General features: G+C 45.8%; 1 protein-coding gene across 10 annotated transcripts in view; it reads left to right on the forward strand.

Annotated features, from left to right (window-relative positions):
- The window catches only part of LOC132403654 (plexin-B2-like), a 249,573-nt gene that overhangs the window by 21,308 nt on the left and 205,382 nt on the right, over positions 1-22,883 (forward strand). For 3 of the 10 annotated variants that reach the window (XM_059987159.1, XM_059987163.1, XM_059987156.1), the window contains exon 2: positions 12,255-12,387. The exons of the other annotated variants lie outside the window; for them this stretch is intronic. The gene's annotated coding sequence lies outside the window, so the exon portion shown is untranslated. The remainder of the gene's footprint in view (positions 1-12,254; positions 12,388-22,883) is intronic. 10 annotated transcript variants of the gene reach the window in all.

The raw sequence follows: 22,883 nt of genomic DNA on the forward strand, positions 1-22,883 counted from the left end.
GCAGACTCAGAGACATGGAGCCTCCGGTCCCTGGCCCCAGACTCTCGGGCTCAGAGACATGGAGCCTCCGGTCCCTGGCCCAGACTCTCGGGCTCAGAGACATGGAGCCTCCGGTCCCTGGCCCAGACTCTTGGGCTCAGAGACATGGAGCCTCCGGTCCCTGGCCCAGACTCTTGGGCTCAGAGACATGGAGCCTCCGGTCCCTGGCCCAGACTCTTGGGCTCAGAGACATGGAGCCTCCGGTCCCTGGCCCAGACTCTCGGGCTCAGAGACATGGAGCCTCCGGTCCCTGGCCCAGACTCTCGGGCTCAGAGACATGGAGCCTCCGGTCCCTGGCCCAGACTCTCGGGCTCAGAGACATGGAGCCTCCGGTCCCTGGCCCAGACTCTCGGGCTCAGAGACATGGAGCCTCCGGTCCCTGGCCCCAGACTTGCAGACTCAGAGACATGGAGCCTCCGGTCCCTGGCCCCAGACTCTCGGGCTCAGAGACATGGAGCCTCCGGTCCCTGGCCCCAGACTTGCAGACTCAGAGACATGGAGCCTCCAGTCCCTGGCCCAGACTCTCGGGCTCAGAGACATGGAGCCTCCGGTCCCTGGCCCCAGACTTGCAGACTCAGAGACATGGAGCCTCCAGTCCCTGGCCCAGACTCTCGGGCTCAGAGACATGGAGCCTCCGGTCCCTGGCCCAGACTCTCGGGCTCAGAGACATGGAGCCTCCGGTCCCTGGCCCAGACTCTCGGGCTCAGAGACATGGAGCCTCCAGTCCCTGGCACAGACTCTCGGGCTCAGAGACATGGAGCCTCCGGTCCCTGGCCCAGACTCTCGGGCTCAGAGACATGGAGCCTCCGGTCCCTGGCCCAGACTCTCGGGCTCAGAGACATGGAGCCTCCGGTCCCTGGCCCCAGACTTGCAGACTCAGAGACATGGAGCCTCCGGTCCCTGGCCCAGACTCTCGGGCTCAGAGACATGGAGCCTCCGGTCCCTGGCCCAGACTCTCGGGCTCAGAGACATGGAGCCTCCGGTCCCTGGCCCAGACTCTCGGGCTCAGAGACATGGAGCCTCCGGTCCCTGGCCCAGACTCTCGGGCTCAGAGACATGGAGCCTCCGGTCCCAGGCCCAGACTCTCGGGCTCAGAGACATGGAGCCTCCGGTCCCTGGCCCAGACTCTTGGGCTCAGAGACATGGAGCCTCCAGTCCCTGGCCCCAGACTTGCAGACTCAGAGACATGGAGCCTCCGGTCCCTGGCCCAGACTCTCGGGCTCAGAGACATGGAGCCTCCGGTCCCTGGCCCAGACTCTCGGGCTCAGAGACATGGAGCCTCCGGTCCCTGGCCCAGACTCTCGGGCTCAGAGACATGGAGCCTCCGGTCCCTGGCCCCAGACTTGCAGACTCAGAGACATGGAGCCTCCGGTCCCTGGCCCAGACTCTCGGGCTCAGAGACATGGAGCCTCCGGTCCCTGGCCCCAGACTCTCGGGCTCAGAGACATGGAGCCTCCGGTCCCTGGCCCCAGACTCTCGGGCTCAGAGACATGGAGCCTCCGGTCCCTGGCCCAGACTCTCGGGCTCAGAGACATGGAGCCTCCGGTCCCTGGCCCCAGACTCTCGGGCTCAGAGACATGGAGCCTCCGGTCCCTGGCCCCAGACTCGGGCTCAGAGACATGGAGCCTCCGGTCCCTGGCCCCAGACTCTCGGGCTCAGAGACATGGAGCCTCCAGTCCCTGGCCCAGACTCTCGGGCTCAGAGACATGGAGCCTCCGGTCCCTGGCCCCAGACTTGCAGGCTCAGAGACATGGAGCCTTCGGTCCCTGGCCCAGACTCTTGGGCTCAGAGACATGGAGCCTCCGGTCCCTGGCCCCAGACTCTCGGGCTCAGAGACATGGAGCCTCCGGTCCCTGGCCCAGACTTGCAGACTCAGAGACATGGAGCCTCCGGTCCCTGGCCCAGACTCTCGGGCTCAGAGACATGGAGCCTCCGGTCCCTGGCCCAGACTCTCGGGCTCAGAGACATGGAGCCTCCGGTCCCTGGCCCAGACTCTCGGGCTCAGAGACATGGAGCCTCCGGTCCCTGGCCCAGACTCTCGGGCTCAGAGACATGGAGCCTCCGGTCCCTGGCCCAGACTCTCGGGCTCAGAGACATGGAGCCTCCGGTCCCTGGCCCCAGACTCTCGGGCTCAGAGACATGGAGCCTCCGGTCCCTGGCCCAGACTCTCGGGCTCAGAGACATGGAGCCTCCGGTCCCTGGCCCAGACTCTCGGGCTCAGAGACATGGAGCCTCCGGTCCCTGGCCCAGACTCTCGGGCTCAGAGACATGGAGCCTCCGGTCCCTGGCCCAGACTCTCGGGCTCAGAGACATGGAGCCTCCGGTCCCTGGCCCAGACTCTCGGGCTCAGAGACATGGAGCCTCCGGTCCCTGGCCCAGACTCTCGGGCTCAGAGACATGGAGCCTCCGGTCCCTGGCCCAGACTCTCGGGCTCAGAGACATGGAGCCTCCGGTCCCTGGCCCAGACTCTCGGGCTCAGAGACATGGAGCCTCCGGTCCCTGGCCCAGACTCTCGGGCTCAGAGACATGGAGCCTCCGGTCCCTGGCCCAGACTCTCGGGCTCAGAGACATGGAGCCTCCGGTCCCTGGCCCCAGACTCTCGGGCTCAGAGACATGGAGCCTCCGGTCCCTGGCCCAGACTCTCGGGCTCAGAGACATGGAGCCTCCGGTCCCTGGCCCCAGACTTGCAGACTCAGAGACATGGAGCCTCCGGTCCCTGTCCCAGACTCTCGGGCTCAGAGACATGGAGCCTCCGGTCCCTGGCCCAGACTCTCGGGCTCAGAGACATGGAGCCTCCGGTCCCTGGCCCAGACTTGCAGACTCAGAGACATGGAGCCTCCGGTCCCTGGCCCCAGACTCTCGGGCTCAGAGACATGGAGCCTCCGGTCCCTGGCCCCAGACTCTCGGGCTCAGAGACATGGAGCCTCCGGTCCCTGGCCCCAGACTCTCGGGCTCAGAGACATGGAGCCTCCGGTCCCTGGCCCAGACTTGCAGACTCAGAGACATGGAGCCTCCGGTCCCTGGCCCAGACTCTCGGGCTCAGAGACATGGAGCCTCCGGTCCCTGGCCCAGACTCTCGGGCTCAGAGACATGGAGCCTCCGGTCCCTGGCCCAGACTCTCGGGCTCAGAGACATGGAGCCTCCGGTCCCTGGCCCAGACTCTCGGGCTCAGAGACATGGAGCCTCCGGTCCCTGGCCCAGACTCTCGGGCTCAGAGACATGGAGCCTCCGGTCCCTGGCCCCAGACTCTCGGGCTCAGAGACATGGAGCCTCCGGTCCCTGGCCCAGACTCTCGGGCTCAGAGACATGGAGCCTCCGGTCCCTGGCCCAGACTCTCGGGCTCAGAGACATGGAGCCTCCGGTCCCTGGCCCAGACTCTCGGGCTCAGAGACATGGAGCCTCCGGTCCCTGGCCCAGACTCTCGGGCTCAGAGACATGGAGCCTCCGGTCCCTGGCCCAGACTCTCGGGCTCAGAGACATGGAGCCTCCGGTCCCTGGCCCAGACTCTCGGGCTCAGAGACATGGAGCCTCCGGTCCCTGGCCCAGACTCTCGGGCTCAGAGACATGGAGCCTCCGGTCCCTGGCCCAGACTCTCGGGCTCAGAGACATGGAGCCTCCGGTCCCTGGCCCAGACTCTCGGGCTCAGAGACATGGAGCCTCCGGTCCCTGGCCCAGACTCTCGGGCTCAGAGACATGGAGCCTCCGGTCCCTGGCCCCAGACTCTCGGGCTCAGAGACATGGAGCCTCCGGTCCCTGGCCCAGACTCTCGGGCTCAGAGACATGGAGCCTCCGGTCCCTGGCCCCAGACTTGCAGACTCAGAGACATGGAGCCTCCGGTCCCTGTCCCAGACTCTCGGGCTCAGAGACATGGAGCCTCCGGTCCCTGGCCCAGACTCTCGGGCTCAGAGACATGGAGCCTCCGGTCCCTGGCCCAGACTTGCAGACTCAGAGACATGGAGCCTCCGGTCCCTGGCCCCAGACTCTCGGGCTCAGAGACATGGAGCCTCCGGTCCCTGGCCCCAGACTCTCGGGCTCAGAGACATGGAGCCTCCGGTCCCTGGCCCCAGACTCTCGGGCTCAGAGACATGGAGCCTCCGGTCCCTGGCCCAGACTCTTGGGCTCAGAGACATGGAGCCTCCGGTCCCTGGCCCAGACTCTTGGGCTCAGAGACATGGAGCCTCCGGTCCCTGGCCCAGACTCTCGGGCTCAGAGACATGGAGCCTCCGGTCCCTGGCCCAGACTCTCGGGCTCAGAGACATGGAGCCTCCGGTCCCTGGCCCAGACTTGCAGACTCAGAGACATGGAGCCTCCGGTCCCTGGCCCAGACTTGCAGACTCAGAGACATGGAGCCTCCGGTCCCTGGCCCAGACTCTCGGGCTCAGAGACATGGAGCCTCCGGTCCCTGGCCCAGACTCTCGGGCTCAGAGACATGGAGCCTCCGGTCCCTGGCCCAGACTCTCGGGCTCAGAGACATGGAGCCTCCGGTCCCTGGCCCAGACTCTCGGGCTCAGAGACATGGAGCCTCCGGTCCCTGGCCCCAGACTTGCAGACTCAGAGACATGGAGCCTCCGGTCCCTGGCCCAGATTCGCAGACTAAGGTCATGGGATTGATCTTTCTGCCTCCTCCCTATTATGTTTTTGAACTCCAAAACATTACACTAAGGAAAAGACTAAGAGTTCAAAATGTCAGTCTAACTTTGCCTTTTACAGTGCTGTGCAAAAGTCATTGGCACCCTAGAATTTTTATATAAATTTTATCTTGGGTTTTTTTTCCGTCTTCTGCACTAGTGTCAGTAGAAAGGAGCATATTTTAGATTTCCAAACATTGATTTTCCAAAAACAATTTGTATTTTGTTAAAGGAAGTAACATATTAAGTAATAGATCACTTTTCAAATAAAACTTTGTTGGTACATGGCCCAGTGCATGATTAAACAAAGATAACAACCAGATGCTAATGATCAATGACATCATGCATTCAATGAACATAAGTTATTAACTGAAACAGAAATGGGTGTAGAAGGAATCAAAGTGTGTGAAGGACAACCAAACGAAAGGTGAGGGTGTGGCAGATGTGACAGTTTAACCTTCAAATCATCAATTCTGACAACATGGTAAGAGTGAGCATACCAACCAGACGCAAGGTCTCTACCAAGCAGAAATTTCACAGCGAGAGTTTCAAGATGAACTGTCCCAAGCTCTTTTGAAGAAACACAAAGAAATGGGCAAGGTTGAAGTCCTCATCAACAGCATTTCTGGTCCTTTTATTGCAAATGAGTAAGAAAGCCTCCACCACAATTAAATCTTTAGACCTGAATGGGACAACTTAAAACTTTTATACAGTGCAAGTATGGATGGTAGTTATATACTATTTTGTGTATAAGGTGAGATACAATTTATATTGAGTTGGAGTTTATAGCTAAGCAGGGAGAAGTGCAGATTAAGTCCTGACGAAGGATCTTGGCCCAAAACGTTGACAGTGCTTCTCCCTATATATGCTGCCTGACCTGCTGCGTTCCACCAACATTTTGTGAGTGCAGATTAATGCTCTCTTTGAAACTGCAACTGCACTTTTTATTTTTTTTCTCTTCCCTGTACAGTCCATTTATTTTTGTCCACCCGACATGCTCTCTCTGTGTCCTACTTTGTTGCATTTTCTGAAAGTTTCAGGTTTCGACCTGCATTAGTTTGGTGCATGTGAGCCTCTGCCACAACGGGAACACAGTTTGTTCAGCCAGGCAGGTTTCTATTCAGATGCTGCAAATTTGTTCACACTCATTTTCATTCGTGACTACAACTCAATTGTGTCTCCATCTGCTGTTTCCATTGATATAGCAACTTCAACTGCTCTTAAAAATTTAAGTTCTTCAGTTAGGAGCCGTTTTTGAATGCTTTTTTTCAAGATCCAGCAAACTAAATGATCCCCCAGTGTATCATTGAGCCCATCACTGAACTGACAATGCTCAGACGACTTCTTCAATTCACAAACATATGCTAAAATGGGCTCCCTTTCCTTTTGATGTCACTTAGGAAACCTAATGTATTATGCAATCAACAGTGATTTCAGTTCTAAATGTTCCTGCAGTCCTTTCATGACATTAGCAGAACTCACTTCAGCTGGTTTGTTTGGAGCACTCAGACTATATGCCTTTAAACTCAATGCGCTCAGCAAAATTGATTCTTGTTTCTTATTGGCTTTTTAATTTGCTTCAAAATACTGTTCAATTAGCTCTGTATACATGAGCCGGTTACCCATTCAGCAATCAAGTGTGTCTAGTCTTCTGATGTAGCCAGCCATTTCTGCTCTTTTTTATGATCATTATCACCCGGTACTCTGTTTATGAACCTGTGAATTTATCAGTTTTCTGCCTTATTTAACTCTTCAACAGGTGGGTAATTGTCTTGGGTTCATTCTAAAAATACCTCATTGCCACTGTTATATTTTGTAGCTCCAAAACATTAAACTAATTTAAAGGAAAAGACTGAAAGTTCAAAATGCAAGTCTAATTTTGTTTTTTTACTTTAAGCGCGGTGCACATGCATCACGTGGTAAAGTCATGATGTTTGCGAGTCAAGTGTTTTGGCATATAACCAATGTCAATTACAGTATAGAAACAACAAAGGATACTTAATCAAACAAGATTACTCAGATATTACTGAAATATTAAATACACAGCTCTCCCCAGGACTCACTGATCAAGAGTGTGACTTTCGGGCCTCCACCCCAGGACTCTCCAATGACGGGTTTAACCTTTGGGCCTAGACTTATGGACTGCACAGATCTCTGCCTCCTGTGACCTGTGAGGCGGGGAGGGTGGGGGTGGGTCGGTCACTGGCCCTTGAGACACCCACCCATACTAATCTCTGGTCTTGGATTTGGAGATGACTGATCGTATTGGCGCCTGCCGAATTGACATCTGGGTTTGATGACCTTAGACTGTGGATTCTGGACAGTAGCTCCTGCATTGATTCATCATTATTGCCCCGACCTCTTAACTTTCCCTCAGCCCTGACCCTGAATCCTAACCTGACCCTTAACTCCAGTGCTGTCCCCAAAATCATCACTACAAACCTGAAAAAATTAAGTCTGAGCCACAACATCATTTTTAAATGGAGTTCTGGTGGAATCATAGAGTTGTGTGGCACACAGAGGCCTTTTAAACCATCCTGTTTTTACCCTGTGATCCCACAAACTGTTCTCTCAAGTGCCTGTCCGCTCTCTTTTAAAGACACTGATTTGGTTTCTTTCTCATGCCCTTCGTGCTCGTGACTTACAAATCTTAAGAACTATTTTATTTAACAAAGAACATTTGTACCTCCTTTATATCTTTAGTCCAGAATTTAAATTTATGTAATTTTTTTCTAAACATACTTCTCTTTAAAAATTAAAGTGCCATTTGTCTCCCTATTCAGTCATCAGTTACCTTTCAGTCTGTTTCTATTCCCCTCTCTTTTAATCACCCTCCAAGTTCCCTGTCATTAATAAATTTGTAAATTTTATCTTGTGCACAGATCAAAATTGAGGGTGGATATTTAAAACAAGAGCATTGATCCAAAAACCAGAAGCCTAAATGGATAAATAATGCAGTAACTTCTCACTCCAAAGTCATTCGTCAATCTACAGGCTACTAATCAAATGTGGTGTAAAAGATCTCTAGCATCACTCGAAACTCAGCATAGTCCAGGGCAAAGCAACCCACTTGATCTCCATTTTCAGTATGCACTCTCTCCACAATGCGTGTACCACCAGACACAGCAGATCACCAAGGATTTCTATAAAATCTTGCAAAAGCACAGTCTAAAAGAAGAGGAAAGTATTTTACAAAGTACAAAGAGATACCACCACCTCCAGGTTTACTCCTAAGCTGCACAACATTTTCTTTTAATTATTTTTACTGTCTTGTAACGTGTGGCTATTTACAATATTACACTTGGTGTTGAGAGGTACAGTAATCTTTTTGGGCAGGTAATAAATGCTAAGACACAGAACAGCAATTCTTTGCCTAAACAGGGATGCAAGGTGGATTTGGCTGCAATTGATTATTATGCAGTTTGCAGAAACTGATAGCAACAAATGTCCTCTTGGGCCACTTTTCTCTTTTAAGTGCTGTCTGAAATTGATGAAAATTGATATTGCAGATTAGTTCTCTGTTTACAGTGGGTTCTTACAGATGATTTTCTTTTGTTGAAGAGCTGTTTATGCAGTCCAGCATGTTTGAACTCTGGATACCTTTGGATTTACTTGGATTAGTTTAACTTCATGAATAAATCCTCAAACATCTTGAGTCGGTAATTGTGTGCTTGAATTTACACTAGAAAATTCAAGCTGTGTGTGAACCCATGTGCCTTGTAGGGTTTGTGATGTTGCATTGATGTGAGTTTTATACACTCCCAAAGCAATTTCATTTCAGCTTGGCTGTAAGAGACTGTAGAGCCAATTAAAATTCTCTTCTAGTTCAAATAACCTCCTGCAGACATCTGCAGTTCTTGTATAATCCATGGACTGGTTAAGGACATTCTTTCCTTATTTATTTAAAAAAAACATAGTGAAGTTTAATATTTCAGGCATTTAATTCAATAAATTTCAAAGCTTTTTTTTCCCATTTGGAACCTGTTGTCTATTTTCCCTTGCAATTTAAAATTCTGACTTTGTAATACCACAGGAACTTTTTATTGTTTATTTAGTTCATATAGAATGGAGCTGTTGATGAATGCAGTACTGAGTCTTTTTTTGATGCTTTGATTAGGAAGGTTATGATAATCCTATCCTAACATTGTGTAGTTGATTTTTATCATCTTGCTGCCTAATGTGAGATCATGATACCTTAAACTTGAAAAGACTTAACAATTCTCTAATGACCAACTATTCTTATGCAGCCTTGGCAAGATGCAAGTGAAAGGAAATGGCATTGGCACTTAGAAGATTCAGCAACTCAGGGTGTGTTGAAACATCTTGGCAGTTGGGTCCAGTGATGGAGAGAGAGTATCTACTATTTGGATATTTGTATTCTCTTCCCTAAAGGTTTGTGAGCTGAGAACTACAAACCAACCTGGACAAATAATGCAGAATGTGCTTGTGCCATGTGCTAATCAACTAGTTAATATTTACCTGGTAATATCTCAGTGGTAGTTCTTGGTTGTTACCAGTTTAGGTTCAATCTCTGATTATTTTAGCAGGTAGATGGTGTAGCCACATTATTCAGATGTTATTTTGAAATTGAGGGCTGGCACAATGTCACCACGATGGATTATTTGATCTTAACTTTGGCTGCTACCTGTGTGGAATTTATATCAATTCTCTGTGACTACATGGGTTTTGCCTGGTTCTGCTTTTTCCTCCCGTATCTCAGGGATGTGGTAGTTGGTAGGTTAACTAGCTATTGTAAAATAGTATAGATGACTAGTGGAGTTGATGTGGAGAAATATTGGAGCAGTGAGACTACCTGAGAGCTGGCATAGGTAAGATGAGCTGAATGTCCTCACAAGGAAATGTCAGTAAGGAAACATATTAAGTATTTGTTCGACTCTGGATGTACAATTTTCCCAGCTACCAAAAATAGAAAAGGTTAGGAACTCATTGGTGTTTGGTATGGTGAAACAGCTGTTATTTATTATTTCTGTTTTTCATCTACGGGTTCATTACAATCGAATCATTCTCTTTGATATTCACATGCACATTTCTAGCACGGTCCATTGAAAACTAATTAGTAGCATAAATTCCAGCACACAAATATCCACTGCTTTAAAGTTCAGGAATCCAACGGTCATGTTTAACTTTAGTGAGATCATCAAACAACAACTTGCACATAAAATACTTGCATCTGAAAATATACTATGATCCCAAAAACAAGAGCAGGTTTTCTCACAAGAATGGAATCACCATCTGTGTGTGTATACAGCAATGCCATTCAGCTAAAATGAAATCACCTGTAACTTCAAACAAAACAATGTGATTTATGAAACCAGATTGTCATGTACAAAATTAAACCCCTCCCTACCCCATCTTCCTCATGACAACCTGTTCCATATTGAAATTCCTTTCTGTACTAGGATCTTGCAAATTAAGACTACAATCAGTACTAAGCAAACTCAAAAAGTTTTAAGGTGGATAAGTCAGCTGATGGACCACACCCAGAGTCCTGAGAGAAGTCACTGAAGAGATAATGGATGCATTGGTCCTGATCGGTCAAGAATCATCTGATTCTGGTATGGTCCCTGAGGACTGGAAGATTGCAAATGTCACTCCACTCTTAAATAAGGAAGGAAGGCAAAAGAAAGGGAATTATAGGCCTGTTAGCCTAACCACAGTGACTGGGAAAATGTTGGAGTCTATTATTAAGGATGAGGTTTCGAGGTACTTGGAGACTAATCATTAAAATAAGTCAAGGTCAGCATGTTATTTCCATTCTGATAATCTCTTGATGTTCAGAAGGTTTCAGTTGAACCACAACTCATGTTGAACACATTTGATTTTCTTTGGACTACAGTTAACTTCATTCCTCTGTTTGTTTGTTATCAGAGCTTGCATAATTTTCACAGAGCTAACTGGTCATGCTCAGTAGTGCTCAGCTTGATTGTTGAAGGTGATGTGATGCTTCTTGGTCTAGTCCTATATGCATGATCTGTACGTGATCCCAGATCCATTCTGTGTGCTCTCTCTCATTTCCTGTTATGCCACTGGCATTTAGGGCAGCAATGAAGGTCGTCCAGCTCTGCCCATCTTTGGTTATCTTCTGTACTGTCCCAAGTCTGGTTCTGAGTTTTTATCTCTGCCTCTGTGGTACAGTGCTAAGTTGTCTTTGATCTCCCACGTTTCCTCTGCACTTCAGGGGTCCAGTGAAGTGCTGTCTTGATGATGGAGTTGGCCTCTCTTTTCATCACGTGTCCAATCCACCTCCAGTGTTTCCTTCCGATGGTTGTGGCCATGTCCTCTTGGTAACACTGAAGGAGTAGGGTGTGATTGGAGATCTTTCTTGGCCAGAAAATATGGAGAACCTTCTGGAAGCTAATGTTGTGTAATGATGACAACTTGGCAACTTTGTTCACTGTTGTGCACTCGTACAAGAGTGTGGACAGAATACGGCTCTGGTATGGCTTCACCCTGGTGCAGATGCAGTACTTGCTGGATCTCCATTTGTTACCCATTCCATGTGGTGGACTTGACAATGCCTCACCTCATTTGAGGACAATTGAGGGAGGGCAGTAAATGGTTGCCTTGCCCATGATGGCCTGTTCATAAAGAATAAATGAAAGGAAGTTCTTGAAGATGTAGAGGCTCTGTAACTATTATTTATTTCAAATGATGATTTATTGCACATTTTGTTGTCATTTGCACACTGGTTGTACATCCAGTTGGTCCAGTCTTTCATTGATTCTATAATGGTCATTGGATTTATTATGTATGCCTACAAAAAAATGAATCTCAGGGTTGTATATAGTGACATAGATGTACTTTGATAATACATTTACTTTGAGCTATTAACATATTAAGCAATTTGAAGAAATCTTGACCTGCTGACAAGGCAACAAAAGGTTAATCTAACATGGAAAAACAAAATGCTGGGATGTGTTAAAATAAGCACTGAAATAACGAGAAAAGTGATAGTGAATTCCATGCAAGTGGTCTGGGGTGATCCACTGTGTAGATTCCCCAGTAAGGTCATCGATAGGTTCTGCAGCTGGGGAAAATGCTCATGGAATATTTTGAAATTGTGTTGATGAAAACAAACTGGATTGTGCTCCTGTGGGTAATGGTAAGATCGTTTTTCTTTCCTTCCTGGATTTATGTATATTGATTTTTAAATGTTATTTTTTAACAAAAAATGTTAGGTTTTCCTCATGGATTGATCCTGAGTTATTATGAATTTTTAGCTGTGATGTACTAATCTAAGATTTGAGTCTGTATGATGGATATAGAAAAGAAAGACTTTTATGTTACTATTTTTTTATCATGAATTTGTTTTCATTGTACCTGTTTAATAACAGTTGCTTAGGTGTCTAGTGTAGCACTAACAAACAAGGTTCACAATGGGTGTGTCATTGGTTATGTTGGCAAATGTGTGAAAGTAAATGGCAAAATCCTTCATCTAATACACCTGCACATTCAAAATACTTCCTGTTTGAGATTCCCTTTACTAAGGGAGTGGTGTAGTAATTTTAGAATTAGTATGCTTTGACACACCCATTATGTACTCATTCAATTTCCCTTTGTCTTTAGGGTTGGCACCTGGACCAAGACAGGTTCCTAGAACTCTCGATGTACATATGAACTTGAGTTCCGTGATGGCAGTACAGCATCACTTTGTAAGAGTAATGGCGGAGAAGTTTTGAAGCACTGGCAGATTGACAAGGTTAAGTGCTGATGACTGTGGAATGATATGGGTGTGGCGGCCTATTACAAAGTATGAAGTGACCAGTTTTATAAACCCAGGTTTTCTTGATCTAGCTGTGCTGTTAAAGTTGGTCACTGCATTAACAAATTATAAAATAATTGAAGTACTCTGGCGCACTGGAAAAATCAAGAGGAAGTGAGACCAAACAAAGATGGTGTTCTTCATGTGGAAGATCACAGCAGAGCTGCATCAAGAAAGCTTGGGGTTATAACCATATGATTATTGATTGTGATCATTTCTAGATGTGATTGATTGTGATCACTTCTAGTATGCATGGCATCTTGTATTGCGTGACTCAATCGCCTGTGACTTTCAAGCCTTGCTATTTCAGTAACACATAATTCTGAATTCTTAAAGGGAAGAAGTACTGAGCCAGCTTGTTGAGCTGAAGCCGTTATCACTTCACTTGCTTCAAATTTGCTTGCTCTTCCAACTGTGGTAGCTTCTATTCACAAGCCTCATCTTATTCATTATGTGATGGCAAATTATTTTATTTGATACAGCTTGCTGAAGCGCATAATGCATAGTCTAGATCCATTTAACTTGATCAAAAGTTGACCTGCTGATATGGTAACTTTTATTTTGGCCATGTCTGGTACATGTGGTTTTTTTTTCTAGGATTGCATTTCTTGCACAATCGGAAATAATATTTTTGGTGTGTGTAACACTGCACTGATTATGAAATAATTGAGCAGAGAAATGTGCATATTGGAAAAGCTAAAAGGAAGTAAAACCAAATGAAAGTGGTGCCCTTCATGTGGAAGATCACAGCTTGCAGATTTTATAAGTCTGATGTACAAGTTGATCAATAAATGCATGTCTGTGTTCCTAAAATTATTATTTTGCAATTATAATATCTGTAACATTAAATACCTGTTCATTGAAATATTGTACAGTGAAATTAATGACAGCATGAAAAAATTCTGAACCAGCAACAAAGAAAATATTTTTACATTCTGCCAGTGTGTTGATCAGTTTCTAAAATCGGATGCTATCGTTTGAAACTAACTTTTTCCCATTTAAAAAAAATATTTTAACTTGGCGAATGTAACTCCCCTCCGATCTGAACTTTAAATGTGCAAGAGTTTCTCCAAATATTTATCAAGCACTGTAACAGAAGTTTTGTGATAGGAATTGTATAAGCTATTGGAACTGCTGCAGTCCAGCATTCAGAATGCTAAGCAATCTAATTGAGTCCGCTGAAATAAAATGAATTGGATATTAGTCATGAGCATCAGATGTTTTTGGAGGAAGTATTATTTCTGACATTCTGTCAAGCATCCATTTTTTTAAACTTTTGGGCTGGTAATATTAATTAAATCCAAATCATTTTCACAAATATCCTGCCTTAAATGGAAACTTTAAAATATCCAGCTGGAATGGCTGATTCAATACAGTAATTTCATCTTTTTAGTTTTGCCATAGTGAAATTAATGGAAGTATTCTTTAAAGAATTCATTTGGTTTCTGACAAGCTGACAGAAGCTATACATTGTTTGATTTTTTAGTTAATGGTGTCTCCCTTCAGAATGCAGTTTTTTCCCCTTTTTTCCTTAAGCAACCAGCTTCTTATTAGTAGAGGATAATCTCCATAGTTTTACCACAGGGGAATTTTCTTCAGAACTTCAAACACATTTAGTTAGAGGTAGCATTCAAACATATATTCCTATACAATACGCTGTATCCAGAGCAAACTTCAAATACTATTTTGCATATGTATCGAATTGCTGGTTGATGCAAATTAGTCCATGGATAAAGTCTCTACAGCAATTAGGAGTTTTTATAACCCTTTTCTCTTCAGCTAACCCCTTTTCTCCTTCAGTAACCCTTGTAAGTTTTGCAATTTAGCTGCCTTTTAGTGCTGGAAATTTGTCTGTATCTCTTCCTCAGACATTGATATTTTTCCAACTTGAAGTTATGTACTGTGATGAGACTGAAGCAGTCAGAGATCACAAAATTTCTAAAAAGCTGTTGTTATTTCTGAAATAAAAAGACTGTTATGGGAATCATGCTGCTCTTCATTAAGTGAGAGTGCTCATTATGCTCAGCCCACGTATGAACGTTGGCTCATTGCTCTGGATATGAAATAATTATGGGCTATTCTGGGGGAAATGGTGCTAACTTTATATTGCAATATTGCTTTAAAATGTGTCGAATTAAATGATTTGGTTGCTGTATTATGGTGTCAATCCTTTGTTTCATTCACAGTTATTCTCTATAATTGGATTTGAAAAATAACAATGACTAAGACAGTTTAATGCACAGTGTAACATGCATACATCTATTCTCAAATCGAATTTCAGTCAATTTAGTGGATACTTCTGGCCTTGAGGCTCAATTATGTAATATAATTTAATCTTTTGTGATTAACGGGAGCATTCTGTAACATGAGCCCTGCACACAGATTGAAGTGTGTCTGCTCAAAGACTAAACTGTTTACAAGATTGAATTCAGTTTCTGCGCCATATTTTCTACATTCTGTCATCAGTATGAATATGGGAGATTAATAATCCAGGCTATGGAGCTTTAAAGAGGTTCACCCTTTTTGTGATTATTAGTTGGATGAAAGGAAAACTCTAAAAATCCTAGAGTTAAATTATTTAAAGAAGCAGTATCTGTGAAACTCATTTTCATTGTGGACTCTAGTCACTGTACCCTACCCAAGATCCTCTAATTTGTCTGTCCTGTTAAGCCCATTTTTTTTTCAGTCTGTTTATGCTCCACTGAACTTGTGTCCACATACCTTGACTCCATTTTGTTCAGTTCCTTGTCCCAGGTCATCTCATTTCCACTATTCCACAATGGACTTCCAGCCCCTCTACACTTATATCCCCCGTCAGAAAGGCCTTAAAGCTCTCTGCCTCTTTCTGGACACCTGACCTAACCATTCCCCCCCCCCCCCACCACCACTATCCTCCTCCACCTGGCAGAACATTTTCTCTTGAGTGCACCCCCACTTTCTCCAAACCCAAAGTGGACACCCAGCTATACCTGCCTTTTTGTCAGCTACCTGGAGCAATAAATGTTCTAAACCTACGCTGGTAACAGTCCCCAACTCTTTCTAACTCTCGTTGATGCTGTTTCCTGCGGCCACGCTGAGTTCATCAATTTTATCAACTTTGCATCTAATTTCCATCTTGCCCTTAAATTTACTTAGTCTATCCCTTGTACCTCTCTCCAGTTTCTTGATCTCTGTCTGTCTCCATTTCGGGATATCTTTTTCTGACTCTTACAGTTCCTTGACTATAACTCTTCTCATCCTGACACTTGTAAAAATGCCATTTCCTTTTCTCAGTTCCTCCATCTCCACAGCATCTGTTCTCAGAATAAGACTTTCCATTTAAGAACATTCATGATGCCCTCCTTTCAAAAAAAAACAGGGGTTCCCTTCCACCAGTACCAATGCTGCTTTCACCCACATCTCCATTCCCTACACATCTACCCTCACTCCATCCTCCTGCAGTCATAACAGGGGACAGAGTTCCCCTTGACTTTACCTACCACTCCATACGTCCCTCAATCCAGCACATCATATTCTGTAACTTCCGCCACCACTAAACAAATCTCCCCAACCCACCCCTACCCCACTCTGCTTTACTTAGAGATCACTCTATATGCGACTTGCTTGTCCACTCATCCTTTCCCACTGATCTCCCTCCTGGCACTTACCCTTGCAGGTGGAGCTGCTGCCCCTACGTCTCCTTCCTCACCACCACTTAGGGCCCCAAACATTCCTTCCACTTGGGACGACACTTCAACAGCAAGTTTGTTGGAGCCATCTTTTGTATCCGTTCAGTCCCTGGAGTGTGGCCTCTTTTATATCGTTGAGACCTAATGTAGATTGGGGGGACCTCTTCAACAAGCATCTTCACTCTGTCCACCACAAAAGGCTGGGTCTCCACTTAAATTTAACTTCCCATTCCCATGATGACATCTGTCCATGGGCGCCTCTTCTGTCACAACGTGGTCACACTCGCGTTGGGGGGGAGCACACATCATAATCTGCTGGGTTAGACTTCAACCTGATGGCATGAACACCAATTTTTCCAACTTCCAGTAATTCCTTACCCCCTCCCACCCCTTTATTTTTCCAATTCCACATTCGTGTACCCCTCTTAACCCTTCTCACCTCCCTTTGGGTCCCCTTCTCTGTCCTTTTCTTCCATAGTTCTCTCCAATTTAGATTTCTTTTTCTCAGCCCCTTAACCCTTTCAGTTATCACCACCCAACTTACTTCATCCACACTTCCCCCTTTTACCTGGTTTCACCTATCACCCATTAGCTTGTACTTCTTCCCTATTATCCTCTTCACTTTCTTCCCCCTTCCTTTCCGGTCCTGAAGAAGGATATAGTCCAAAACAAAAGTTATTTGTTCCATTCCATAGGTGGGGTTGTGTTGCTGAATATCTGTGAGCCATAAGGCTTTATTTCAATGTAAAACTCTTTATACAGTGCCTTGAAAAAGTATTCATCCTCCACAACTATTTTCACATTTACTGTCTCATTTTCTAAATTTTAACATATATTGAAGTCAGAATCTTTTGAGCTAATCTAAAAAAAACATTTGTGAATCATGTCAAATCAAATGAGAAATTCCAAACTCTGTCAACAATTTACTAAAACCACAGCCACATTGCCCCTGTAAGCCTTGTCACCAGAGGAGAACGGCACATTTAAGAGCGGCTAATGTGATGGCAACAGTCACTCTGAGCAAGATGCAGAAGTCAGTGGCTGCAGCTGGAGATGAAGTTCATGGCTCCACAATCTCTCAGGTCTTGCACAAGAAGGGGTATTTGTGGAAGAGTGGCAAAGAAGAAGCACTGGCTTTTTAAAAAAAAACCATATCCATGTCCATAAAGACTTTGCAAAGCGTCACTTAGAAAATGCTGTAAAGATGTGGAAGAAGGTCTTGTGGTTGGATAAGACTGAAGTGGAACTTCTTGGCCACAACACTAAGTGGTACACCTGGCGTAAATCTAATACTATGCATCAGCCAGGAAACATCATCCCTTCTGTAAAGTATGGTGGAGATAGCATCGTGTTTTGGGGATGCTTTTCAGCAGCAGGAACTGAAAATATGGTCAGGATTGATGGGAAGGTGAATGCTACTAAGCATGGAGAGATCCTGGATAAAAACCTGCTTGTTTCTGCCAGAAAGCTTAAACCAGGGAGGAAGTTTGTCTTTCAGCAGGACCAGGACCTAAAGCACACTGCCAGAGCAATCATGGAGTGGCTTCAAGTGAAGAAAATCAATGTCCAAGAGTGGCTCAGTCAGAGACCTGACCTTAAACCGATTGAGCATCTCTGATAAGACTTCAAGATTGATTTCCACCACTGCTCGCCAACCATCTTGGCACAGCTTAGAGCAATTTTGCAAGGAGAATGGGTAAATCTTGCTCCATCAGATTGTGCAAGGCTAATAGAGACTTACCCAAAAAGATGATTGGTTGCAATATCTGTGAGACACTAAGTAAAGTAAGTAGAGGTTTCCCCCGCAATCTGAAGGTAGAGCGTTCCTATGAAACTGTTTGTAAACTGAAATGTCGTAAAGTGAAGAAGCAATTACCATAAATTTACAAGGGTGAAAATTTTTGAGTTTTCCCAGACCCAAAAAAAAACCTACCAAATCAAACCAAATACCACATAAACCTAAAGTAATACCAACATATAGTAAAAGCAGGAATGATATGATAAATATACACCCTATATAAAGTAGAAATATTGTATGTATGGTGTAGTTTCACTTATCAAAATCGGGAAGACCATATAACATATAACCATATAACAATCACAGCATGGAAACAGGGCATCTCGGCCCTCCTAGTCCGTGCCGAACTCTTAATCTCACCTAGTCCTACCTACCCGCACTCAGCCCATAACCCTCCACTCCTTTCCTGTCCATATACCTATCCAATTTTACCTTAAATGACACAACTGAACTGGCCTCTATGACTTTGACAGGAAGCTCATTCCACACAGCTATCACTCTCTGAGTAAAGAAATACCCCCTCGTGTTTCCCTTAAACCTGCCCCCTAACTCTCAAATCATGTCCTCTCGTTTGAATCTCCCCTACTCTCAATGGAAACAGCCTATTCACATCAACTCTATCTATCCCTCTCAAAATTTTAAATACCTCGATCAAATCCCCCCTCAACCTTCTACGCTCCAATGAATAGAGACCTAACTTGTTCAACCTTTCTCTGTAACTTAAGTGCTGAAACCCAGGTAACATCCTAGTAAATCGTCTCTGCACTCTCTCTAATTTATTGATATCTTTCCTATAATTCGGTGACCAGAACGGCACACAATATTCCAAATTTGGCCTTACCAATGCCTTGTACAATTTTAACATTACATCCCAACTTCTGTACTCAATGCTTTGATTTATAAAGGCCAGCGTTCCAAAATCCTTCTTCACCACCCTATCTACATGAGACTCCACCTTCAGGGAACTATGCACTGTTATTCCTAGATCTCTCTGTTCCTCTGCATTCCTCAATGCCCTACCATTTACCCTGTATGTTCTATTTGGATTATTCCTGCCAAAATGTAGAACCTCACACTTCTCAGCATTAAACTCCATCTGCCAACGTTCAGCCCATTCTTCTAACCAGCATAAATCTCCCTGCAAGCTTTGAAAACCCACCTCATTATCCACAACACCTCCTACCTTAGTATCATCGGCATACTTACTAATCCAATTTACCACCCCATCATCCAAATCATTTATGTATATTACAAACAACATTGGGCCCAAAACAGATCCCTGAGGCACCCCGTTAGTCACCGGCCTCCGTGCTGATAAACAATTATCCACCACTACTCTCTGGCATCTCCCATCTAGCCACTGTTGAATCCATTTTATTACTCCAGCATTAATACCTAACGACTGAACCTTCTTAACTAACCTTCCATGTGGAACTTTGTCAAAGGCTTTGCTGAAGTCCATATAGACTACATCCACTACCTTACCCTCGTCAACATTCCTCGTAACTTCTTCAAAAAATTCAATAAGGTTTGTCAAACATGACCTTCCACGCACAAATCCATGCTGGCTACTCCTAATCAGATCCTGTCTATCCAGATAATTATTTATACTATCTCTAAGAATACTTTCCATTAATTTACCCCCCACTGATGTCAAACTGACAGGTCTATAATTGCTAGGCTTACTTCTAGAACCCTTTTTAAACAATGGAACCACATGAGCAATACGCCAATCCTCCGGCATAATCCCCGTTTCTAATGACATCTTAAAGATCTCCGTCAGAGCTCCTGCTATTTCTACACAAACTTCCCTCAAGGTCCTGGGGAATATCCTGTCAGGATCTGGAGATTTATCCACTTTTAAATTTCTTAAAAGCGCCAGTACTTCCACCTCTTTAATTGTCATAGGTTCCATAACTTCCTTACTTGTTTCCCACACCTTACAGAATTCAATATCCTTCTCCTTAGTGAATACCGAAGAGAAGAAATCGTTCAAAATCTCTCCCATCTCCCTCGGCTCCACACATAGCTGACCACTCTGATTCTCAAAGGGGCAATTTTATCCCTCACTATCCTCTTGCTTTTAATATAACTGTAGAAACCTTTCGGATTTACTTTCACCTTATTTGCCAAACCAACCTCGTATCTTCTTTTAGCTTTTCTAATCTCTTGCTTAAGATTTCTTTTACATTCTTTATATTCCTCGAGCAATTCCTTTACTCCATGCTGCCTATATCTATTGTAGACATCCCTCTTTTTCCGAACCAAATTTCTAATATCCCTTGAAAACCATGGTGCTTTCAAACCTTTAACCTTTCCTTTCAACCTAACAGGAACATAAAGATTCTGTACCCTCATAATTTCACCCTTAAATGACCTCCATTTCTCTATTACATCCTTCCCATAAAACAACTTGACCCAATCCACTCTCTCTAAATCCCTTCGCATCTCCTCAAAGTTAGCCTTTCTCCAATCAAAAATCTCAACTCTAGGTCCTGTCCTGTCCTTCTCCATAATTATATTAAAGCTAATGCTATTGTGATCACTGGACCCAAAGTGCTCCCCAACACATACATCTGTCAGCTGACCTATCGCATTCCCTAACAGGAGATCCAACACTGCCCCATCTCTAGTCGGTACTTCTATGTATTGTTGCAAAAAACTATCCTGCACACATTTCACAAACTCTAAACCATCCAGCCCTTTTACAGAATGAGCTTCCCAGTCTACGTGTGGAAAATTAAAATCTCCCACAATCACCGCCTTGTGTTTACTACAAATATCTGCTATCTCCTTACACATTTGCTCTTCCAACTCACGCTCCCCATTAGGTGGCCGATAATACACTCCTATCAGTGTTACTACACCTTTCCCATTCCTCAATTCCACCCAAATAGCCTCCCTAGAGGAGCTCTCTAATCTATCCTTCCAAAGTACCGCCATAAGATTTTCTCGGACAAGCAATGCAACACCTCCTCCTCTGGCCTCTACTCTATCTATCTACTCCTCTACTCTATCACACCTGAAGCAACTAAATCCAGGAATATTTAGTTGCCAATCACACCCATCCTGCAACGATGTTTCACTAATAGCTACAACATCATAATTCCAGGTATCAATCCACGCTTTAAGCTCATCCACCTTTCTTACAATGCTCCTAGCATTAAAATATATACATTTAAGATACTCTCCACCCCCTCCTCTCTTTTCATCCCTAACAATGCATTCAAATTTATTATCCTTTTCTTTCTTCTCCCCTACATCTTGGGGCTGAGCGCATCCCTTCTCCATCACCTGCCTTTCCTCCCTCACACACTGTCTATTTACTTGCTCTACTGGTGAACTTAACTCCTCTCCCATGGTTTCCTCAAATTGATTCCCATCCCCCCCCCCCCATCTTACTAGTTTAAAGTCTGCCCTGTAGCCGTAGCAAACTTCCCCGCTAGGATATTGGTCCCCCCAGGATTCAAGTGTAACCCGTCCTTCTTGAATAGGTAACGCCTGCCCCAGAAGAGGTCCCAATGATCCAGAAACTTGAATCCCTGCCCCCTGCTCCAATCCCACAGCCACGCATTCATCCTCCACCTAATTCTATTCCTACTCTCACTGTCGCGTGGCACAGGCAGTAATCCGGAGATTACTACCTTTGCGGTCCTTCTTCTTAACTGCCTTCCTAACTCCCTATACTCTCGTTTCAGGACCTCTTCCCCTTTCCTACCTATGTCATTGGTACCTACATGTACCACGACCTCTGGCTCCTCACCCTCCCACTTCAGGATATCTTGGACGCGATCAGAAACGTCCCGAACCCTGGCACCAGGGAGGCAAATTACCACCCGGGACTCCCGATCACCTCCACAGAACCGCCTGTCTGAACCCCTGACTATCGAGTCCCCTGTTACTATGGTCCTCTTTCTTCTATCCCTACCCTTCTGAGCTATAGGGCCGTCCTCTGTGCCGGAGGCCTGGCCACTGTCACTTCCTCTAGGTAGGCTGTCTCCCCCAACAGTACTCAAACATGAGTACTTATTGTCAAGGGGTACAGCCACCGGGGTACTCTCTAGTACCTGCCTCTTCCCCTTCCTGACCGTGACCCACCTATCTGCCTCCCGTGGCCCCGGAGTGACCACCTGCCTGTAACTCCTCTCTATCACCTCCTCACTCTCCCTGACCAGGCGAAGGTCATTGAGCTGCAGCTCCAGTTCCCGAACTCGGTCCTTCAGGAGCTGCAGTTCAGTGCACCTGGCGCAGATGTGAACATCCGGGAGGCTCGTAGATTCCAGGACCTCCCACATCCGACACCGAGAACAACAAGCTGCCCTCACACTCATACTTCCCGAAAAACTGAAAAATAACAAGAACTAAAAGATAAGCCTACTGTGCCCTCTTCCTCCTAAGCCCCGAGCCCAAGCCCTACACTCTGCTCCCGGTGCACTCCGCTGCCCGCAAACGAAGCTGCACGCTTCTTAAGGCTGTGTTCTTTTTATATCTTCCCTCCTTCCCAGGCCTCCTTCACGCGCCTGTGCAGTCCCGCCTCTCAGAACTCCGATCTGAGATGCAATTGGACAATTTGAAAATGGCCGCCGCTGCACTTCCTCTCAAAGCCTCGCTGTCCTCTTCCAAAAGAGAACTACCTCACTCAGTCTTATCCTTTTTATATCTTCCCTCCTTCCCAGGCCTCCTTCACGCGCCTGCGCAGTCCCGCCTCTCAGAACTCCGATCTGAGACGCAATTGGACAATTTGAAAATGGCCGCCGCCGCACTTCCTCTCAAAGCCTCACTGTCCTCTTCCAGCGAGCCAAAATCAATTTGGGAAAAAAAAAATTGGCACGTACACACCTATGCACATACCACATGATTACACACGTACACGCATGCGCAAACAACTGCCTGCACAAGGCTTCACCGTCATTGTAGTCTTTCTCAGGGTAAACACACGTATAAAGCGGGCATCTTTTTTTCGTAAA

This window comes from Hypanus sabinus, chromosome 13 (genome assembly GCF_030144855.1).
Source record: "Hypanus sabinus isolate sHypSab1 chromosome 13, sHypSab1.hap1, whole genome shotgun sequence".
NCBI lineage: Eukaryota > Metazoa > Chordata > Chondrichthyes > Myliobatiformes > Dasyatidae > Hypanus > Hypanus sabinus.